An 8,401-nucleotide genomic window follows, 5' to 3' on the forward strand; every position below is an offset into this window, starting at 1 on the left:
ATTTTCCGAGTTAATAATTATGTTGGAGATAAACCTCTGTAATGAGGAAAAGCTCAAAATAAAAAAAGGTTGTGTCTTTTTAAATTTGTAAAGAAGTATTACTACGATTGTGTTTTGGAGAGCATAAAGATGTGACCTAAACGAGTCTCTGGTGTAGATATATGATTAATAAATTTACAATTATCGAGAAGAATCATAAACTGATTAGCAAGGACGTCATTACCACCGACCTACTATCGACATAAACATGTCTACTTGATAGCAGTGCCACCTGGCGGTCCCCAGTATTTTCTCTGACAGACACTTTCAAATTTTTTTGCGGGCCAGTTTCATTTTTGTCACCCTCTACCGCCCTTCGCCACAATTTGACGTTTGCTGCGTGCCTTCTTGTACGGTACTGAAATTTTAATGGTCAGCACTGTACGATAGAACATTCCCTCAGAGCTGAAAATTAGCAAACCGCAGAATGAACCTCACTGCTGTTGCAAAACATGGATGGGCCGCCGACGATAGCCGTGCTGTCGCGCGGACAAATCCCAGAGCGTGCCGTGTCCGACTGCCGCCTGTTTGATTTGTGTGCCGGCGGTGTTTGACGCGGTCACGCACCGGCAGTCGGCGCGAGCAGCCTGCCCACCCCCGCGGGAGAAACCAACAAAGGTCCGGCGGGCCTCGATGTGGGCACAGCGAAATTGTTTCCCTGATCGGTTAAACACTGTGCGAGGGCCAAAAGCGCCGCGCTCAGCTAAAACCCGCGCCTCACGCTCGGTACACACTACAGCTCCCATTCCGAACGCGGCGTTAGTGCTTTAAATAGGCTCTTACTGCCGACCAGTAATAACGTGGTAACCGCCCTTTGCTTCTGACACCGCTAGGGGCGACGGTGCATGTCGGAGGGTACCTAATACAGACTATAAGTGGTTTGTGATACCAACTGCGACATAGTCACGTATACAAATAGTGATCCAATACTGTCAAATGTTTTTTATTCCACTCTTTGATCACAATAACAATTCTTTAAACGATGACCGGTTTCAGTCAATAAAGAACATCCTCAGATCTTTTTTTACACCATGTCGTAAAGTGATAAGGCCATAATGGCATCGTCAAAACATAAATATAATCAGCACAGAAACATAAATATAATCAGCACAGATCTGAGGACGTTCATTACGGACTGAAACCGGTCATCGTCTAAAGAATTGATATTGTGATTAAAGACTGCAATAAACATTTAGTTTGTGATACTCGTTCTTTAGTATACAACTCGATACAGTCAACATCTGATCCAGTAAAGTTATTCATACGAAATGATTTCGGTTCCAGTTAAGCCTAAACAAATGAGTAAGTTTATTTGCACTCAAACAAATAGACATGTAACGAGAAATTGTTTCACACTGGGGACGGTACTACTAAAAATTAAACCATTAAGATAATATGGGGCAGCACATATTACATATACCTGAGGATGTACCTGCATAGTACGAAACCGTTTCTTGCAGTGTCTGAGCGACTACAATGAAACATCTGGATTATCAACCACTTTCGCTAGCATTTAAGGAGAGGTTTACTATCTTTTGCCCAAAAAAAATCATGCTTTTTGAGAATTTTTTTTCTCGGGATGTGTTGTAGATATCAATGTCAAATTTGGTCAAAATGTTTATTGATATTTCCTCTAAAACCTGGAATTTTTTCGACCGAAAATGTCAAAGAGCAAAGGCGAAAGTGCCGTCGGAACGAAACAAAATTTTGATGTAGACCTCTACGCGCGGTATGTCACAGGTCAGCCGGCTCGTCTGAAATAAAAATTGAGTCGACGTTAGCGAAGTATAAAAGATTCTTTAGTTGTAGTACATCGCTTATTTGGACTATAGGAAACAAAATGGCGGCCATCTGAAAAAAATAGGCCAAGTAAAAATATTAATAGTGGATGGCTCGAAATAAAAGTGGTACAACTCCTAGACAATTCAGTTAGCTTCGTCCGAAACAAAGAATCATGCCAATAGGTTAAGTAGATTTGAAGTTACCATACCACGCGATAAAAAAAGTCATTTTGAGAAAAACGAGTTAGAAGTTTTGACTACATGTAAATGCAATAATATGCAACTCACGTTCAATCTGCTATTCCGGGTCCATAAACTAGTCCTTCCTCTTCCTCATAGAGGGCGTTCTGCTCGATCTGGGCCATCCTGCGCTGCTCCAGAGCCGCTCGTACGGCCTGTGTCAAGCGAATTTCGCCCTTGAATCCTGTGGTCGTCCGAATGCTTGGCGAACTGTGTCGAATAGAGTCCTAGGGTGACGTCCATCGTTATCATGGTCTTCAGAATTGCTGAATACCCTTCGTTGAAACTGCTCACTGCCAGGAAGGTCGCAATCTCAAGTCTTCGCACCAGAATGCAAATGCTTGGGGGCTAACTTCCAAACACACGCGTTGAAATTTTCATTTGAATTTTGTGTGTTTCCTGCCAAGCACCGATATAATAACTCGTCCTCCGAAAGAAAAAACTGGTCCGTGAAAAAGGTCGATTTCAGGCAGGTACATTTTTTTGTTCAACCGCGAATAAGAAACATTTCCGTTCCGTATTCGGAAAAACCGTTTCAGTGGTGGATTCTAAACACTTTTATGGATACAAAAATGCAGTTGAAAAAAATCGATTTTTTGAACCAAAAGGTAGTAAACCTCCCCTTAAATGTCTCAATATATAGGGTGTTAATTTTAGCAGAAGGCATCGAAATATCTGGAAAACTCCACATCGGATTAAAAAGAAGTTACAATTACGATCCTACGGCAAAATCTACGTAGGTTTTAGCGGAAGCATTTTCATCGTTTCGCCACAGATTGCACTGTAATCGGAAGTTCAGAAATGGACACACAGTCGTAATTTACATGCTACTGAATGGCCCTAGAAAATACAATGGCGCATGGGACCCCACCACCATGTGGCGAGGATAGGGCAGGCTTATTGGCGACCGTTGTATTCCTCCGACGTATCGAGTAGGGGACATCTCGACTCTCTATACTGGCCGTGTAGTGAACTACGACGTATCAAAACAGGCAGTACACAAATGATCCTGATTTCCGGACAATGTCGGTGAAATGATGAGGCTCCTGTTGCCTTGTATGCCGAACTTTTACCTAGAAAGCTCGCTCAAAAATGGTTCAAATGGCTCTAAGCACTATGAGGCTTAATATCTGAGATCATCAGTCCCCTAGACTTAGAACTACGTAAACCTAACTAACTTAAGGACAGCACAAACATCCATGCCCGAGGCAGGAGTCGAACCTGCGATCGTAGCAGCCATGTGGACTTAAGCGCTTAGAACAGCTCGGCCACAGCGGCTGGCGAAAGCTCGCCCTCGTTCGTTCACTTACAAGTTTGTGAACCCCCTTTATGTCTGATGCCAGCTTACAGACCAGCAAAAGGAAACGAAGCGAACGTGTTACAGGAGAAACTAATGAAATAGCTGTACTAGCGGAAACCCACGGATAAGCGCCAGGCAAATACGGGGCGATTCCGTTTTGTCCGTAGGTAGTATTGTCGCAACAGTCCATTGTCATAAATATCATCCATACCACATATCAGTGCATCAAGAGCTTCATTGCACCGATATCCATGACCGTGTAGTTTTCTGTGAACGAGCACATCGACAAATGCAAACGACAATCTCGTTCTTTAGCGAGGTACTCTTTTCCGATGAGGCTACACTGAAAAACCATGTAGAGCTAACCGGCATAACCTGCATTATTGGAGTGCAGACATTTACCAACTGGTGACGGTGGGCTGACCATCATCGTCCTTGGTCGGTTAACGTATGGTGTGGCATAATGGGGAACAAACTCGTTAGTCCGTATTTCATCGACGGCACGTTGAATGGACCTAAGCGTCGAACGTTTTTGGAACAAGGACTACCACAACATCTGCAGGATGTTGACCCCGACGTTCGACAACATATGTAGTAACTTCCTGGCAGATTAAAACTGTGTGCCCGACCGAGACTCGAACTCTGCACCTTTGCCTTTCGCGGGCAAGTGCTCTACCAACTGAGCTACCCAAGCACGACTCACGCCCGGTACTCACAGCTTTACTTCTGCCAGTAAGCTGTGAGAACCGGGCGTGAGTCGTGCTTCGGTAGCTCAGTTGGTAGAGCACTTGCCCCCGAAAGGCAAAGGTCCCGAGTTCGAGTCTCGGTCGGGCACACAGTTTTAATCTGCCAGGAAGTTTCATATCAGCGCACACTCCGCTGCAGAGTGAAAATCTCATTCTGGGAACATATGTAGTTTCAGCATAACGGTTCCCTGCGCATTACGCAATTGGACGGAGTGTATTAGACCTTTTTTATACTAATTGGTGGATCGACATAGGTGGCCCCATTAACTGGCCCGCTCGACCGCCGGATTTGTCGTCGCCAGATTTCCTTCGGTGTGGACGTTTAAAAGTAAAGATGAACCAGCAGCTGCCTAAAGGCCGTGAAGACACGGTCGACCACATCAGAAACGCCTGTGCTGACATTAAAGCAGACATATTTCTGTCCTGCGTACGGCCATTTGAAAAGCGGATCAATAAGTGTACTGAATGTGAATGTATGCATTCCCGGCGTATAAAGCTGGCGAAGAGTTCTCGGGCTTCCAGCCGGGTGGCGGTGTCTTCAAACTGCGACGTTTCGACGAGTGACATACTCATCATCTTCTGGCGAAGTGCCGAGACTTTGCGGATGCCGGTCAACACACCAGGGTGCTGTGCCGAGCCTGGAGCTATTGAGATAGCGTCATTAAAGAATCAATAGAATCTTGTGAACAGGGACGAAGGCTATCAACTGAGCGCGGCCTGGAATCCAGCATTAGCCGCAATACGCCAGGAACGCAACAAGAACCGTCCAGCTCACGAGACGCGATCAGAATGCTCTGACGGAGACACGAACGGCGCACCCGCTTCCCCCTCCACCCCGCCCGCCGGCTCCACTGGACCCAGCCTCCCGCGTGCAGGTGGTGGGGGGCACACCGCAGGTATAAAGGGACCGGCATCCGCAAAGTCATGTCAGGTAAAAACACGGCACCCGGGGAAAACGGAATACGACGTATACACCTTCGAAAATGCCCTCTTCAGACCATCACCCCCCTTCTTACACTACTCTTTAACTACTGCCTGACGAACACCACCATCCCCACAGCGTGGAAAAAGACGAAGACAATTATGATACCGAAACCCGGTAAACCTAAAGCCGACCCAAAATCATACCGCCCAATATCTCTCATAGACGTACTAAGAAAGACTTTCGAAAGAATACTGACAGACAGACTAACCAAACACGCAGACGAATTACAACTAATCCCCCACATACAGTCCGGCTTCCGCAAAAACCATTCGACCAACGACCCACTACTTAAACTAACGACCGACATTACGAAGCACATTAACGTAGGTCACTGCACGCTCGCTGTCTTCTTAGACATCGAGCGGGCTTTCGACAAAATGTGGCACGACGGACTAATATACAAACTATTAAAGACAGGAATCCCCCCAAAGACGGTAAACATGATAGACGCCCTACTGAAAGACAGACTATGCCAAGTACACGTCAATGACGAAACCTCCGAACCATTCAGTCCCCAAGCGGGGGTGGCCCAAGGCGGAATCATCTCTCCATTACTATACGCCTTCTACACCACAGACATACCGACTACCACAAGGACCAATGAACAAGTACAACTTTATGCTGACGACACGGCATACTGGACTTCCGGACCGAACATGACTACCATAAACCAACAAACTTTGACCTACCTAACACGACTGCAGGACTGGATGTGCAAATGGCGTATCAAACCAAACCCTGACAAGACGCAACTCATACTATTTAAACACAGACATATACACAGTAAGACGAACCAAAACCCTGACGACATCACACTCACGCTGTGGGGAACCAGACTGGACATAACCGAAAAAGCCAAATATCTGGGGGTGACCCTAGATAAATATCTGAACCTAAAAGAACACGTTAAGCAAACCCTCAACAAAGCCCGAAAAAGACAAAACCTCATTAGACTGGTACAAGGAAAATTCAACGGCTGCTCTGACAGAACAGCTATTAACACGTATAAAACGTTCGTTAGACCCCTCTTCGAATACGCAGCCGCGCCGCTAGCAGGAATGAATCGGACACAGACAGAACGACTATACCAGACTGAAAGACGCATACTACGTATTATACTAAGAGTCCCGCCCACCACCCCCCGAACTGAGGTCTACGAGGAAGCTAGGGTCACACCACTGCAAACCAGACTCGCACACCTTAGAGCGCGGTATGGGAGACGCACTCTAACCAGACGGCACGACATGACACACATATTCACAGCCATACCACGCCACAGGAATAAGCCTAAATACAAATACACCTACCCACCACGCACCATCACATACAACACATTACTAACACATCCACAAACCATTGAGAACCATGAACAAGCAGGCCAAATTAGCATACTAGCGAACGATGTACCCACCCCTCCCCACTTACTGGCATTGGACCCTGACCCAATATAAATATAAGTACCGTAGCAGACACAGGATGCTCCCACCCTACTCTGATTAAAGCCACTCTTTCGTCCTCTCACATAATTTATAAATTTACAAATTTAAATTACTTAATGCTTAGACCCTTCCCTGCTTGACACAACAAGCTAAAACAACACAAAACTATCCATATAGAGGCTTGTTTTCATTTCACCATATTATATTGTGTTAATATCTATTTAATTTTCTATCCCCTTATGTATCATTTATGTTAAACAACTCCTACCTCACAATTTTATTTTTATCTGTTAATTTATGTTATGTTTTATGTAAACCAGCATCAAAGAATCCTGTGATGTTATATTTAATGCTATTTCATGAATTTGTTCGGCATTTTGATCCCCTACTGAAAGACACACAAAAAAAAAAAAGTGTCATAGACTTAAGTTTAGCTGTAAGAATAGTTGTAAGATGGTCTAATAAAGGTTCAAAGGAAAAATTTTAAAACTGTGAAACTAAGGCCCCATAGAGCAGCCGCTCTCAGAAGGCCCGCCTGTTCCCCTCAGGAACAGGAGTGAAAATGATAAAAAAAAATAAAAAAATAAAAAAAATAAAAAATAAAAAAAATAAAAAAATAAAAAGTCTCGGCACTTCGCCAGAAGATGATGAGTATGTCACTCGTCGAAACGTCGCAGTTTGAAGACACTGCCACTCGGCTGGAAGCCCGAGAACTCTTCGCCAAGTGTACTGAAGTTGGCTGTACTGTGTTTGAACTCTTTAATAGAAAAAGTAGGGCAGCGTTTGCCTCAGCCACGGCGACAGTGGCAAATCGAATAGTTCCCTTTTCGAAATGCCAGAGGAATACAATGTGGCCAATGGGGGTTTCCAATTACAAGTTATGATATACTGGCGTGTCCCACCCTCGCAACATGGAGGTGGAGTCGCACTTGCCAATGGACATTTAAGGGCCATAGTGTCGTAAATTACAATTGAGCACCCATTTCTAATCCTCCGATTACAGAGCCATCTGTGGCGAAAAAAAGAGGGGTTCCCATGGAATATTTGAAAGTTGCCCCCGCCAGCAATTCACGGGGTGGGGTGGCGGGTCGAGTGTGGTATCACTGGATATCTCCCTCCGAGACAAACAAGTTGGAACTATAACTGTTTTTTTGATCCTATGTTTAGTTTTTGACATATATCAATGTCTTCAGGTAAAATAAAGACGCTATATTTGAATTTGTTTAAGTTTTCCTTCCATTCAGTCTACTAAAACTCAGTCAGACAAATTTTAAAATCTTAAAAAATTTTCTTAACGATATTCCTGGAGGTTTGAGATTGCAGTCGAATTACATCGACTTCTTGCCACGATATTTCGACTGGCAGTCAAAAAATGGTTCAAATGGCTCTGAGCACTATGGGACTTAACTACTGTGGTCATCAGTCCCCTAGAACTTAGAACTACTTAAACCTAACTAACCTAAGGACATCACACACATCGATGCCCGAGGCAGGATTCGAACCTGCGATGGTAGCAGTCGCGCGGATCCGGACTGCGCGCCTAGAACCGCTAGACAACCGCGGCCGGTGACTGGCAGTCATTTAGCCATCTTTAGGTGCGTGACTTGCAGACATATAACGTCCAATTTGTTAGGTTTACTCGAATAACTCGAAAACCACGGCTTCCAGCGAGAACGTGTCACAGTACATTATCCGGGCGGGAAGACCTGCTGGACCCCGGCAAGAAATCTCCCGGCGGATTAGGAACGAGATCCAGTGTGCTGGCCAGTCTGTGGATGGTTTTTAGGCGGTTTTCCATCTACCTCGGCGAATGCGGACTGGTTCCTCTTATTCCGCCTCAGTTACACTATGTCGGCGATTGCTGCGCAAAT

The 8,401-nt window shown here is 45.0% G+C and overlaps 1 non-coding gene across 1 annotated transcript; it reads left to right on the forward strand.

The window, feature by feature from the left end:
- Nucleotides 1-4,120: 4,120 nt before the first annotated feature.
- Trnas-cga (transfer RNA serine (anticodon CGA)) lies at nucleotides 4,121-4,195 on the forward strand. The gene has a single exon. It is a non-coding gene; the product is annotated as a tRNA-Ser (tRNA).
- Nucleotides 4,196-8,401: the final 4,206 nt, after the last annotated feature.

This window comes from Schistocerca serialis, chromosome 10 (genome assembly GCF_023864345.2).
Source record: "Schistocerca serialis cubense isolate TAMUIC-IGC-003099 chromosome 10, iqSchSeri2.2, whole genome shotgun sequence".
In the NCBI taxonomy this organism is placed as follows: domain Eukaryota; kingdom Metazoa; phylum Arthropoda; class Insecta; order Orthoptera; family Acrididae; genus Schistocerca; species Schistocerca serialis.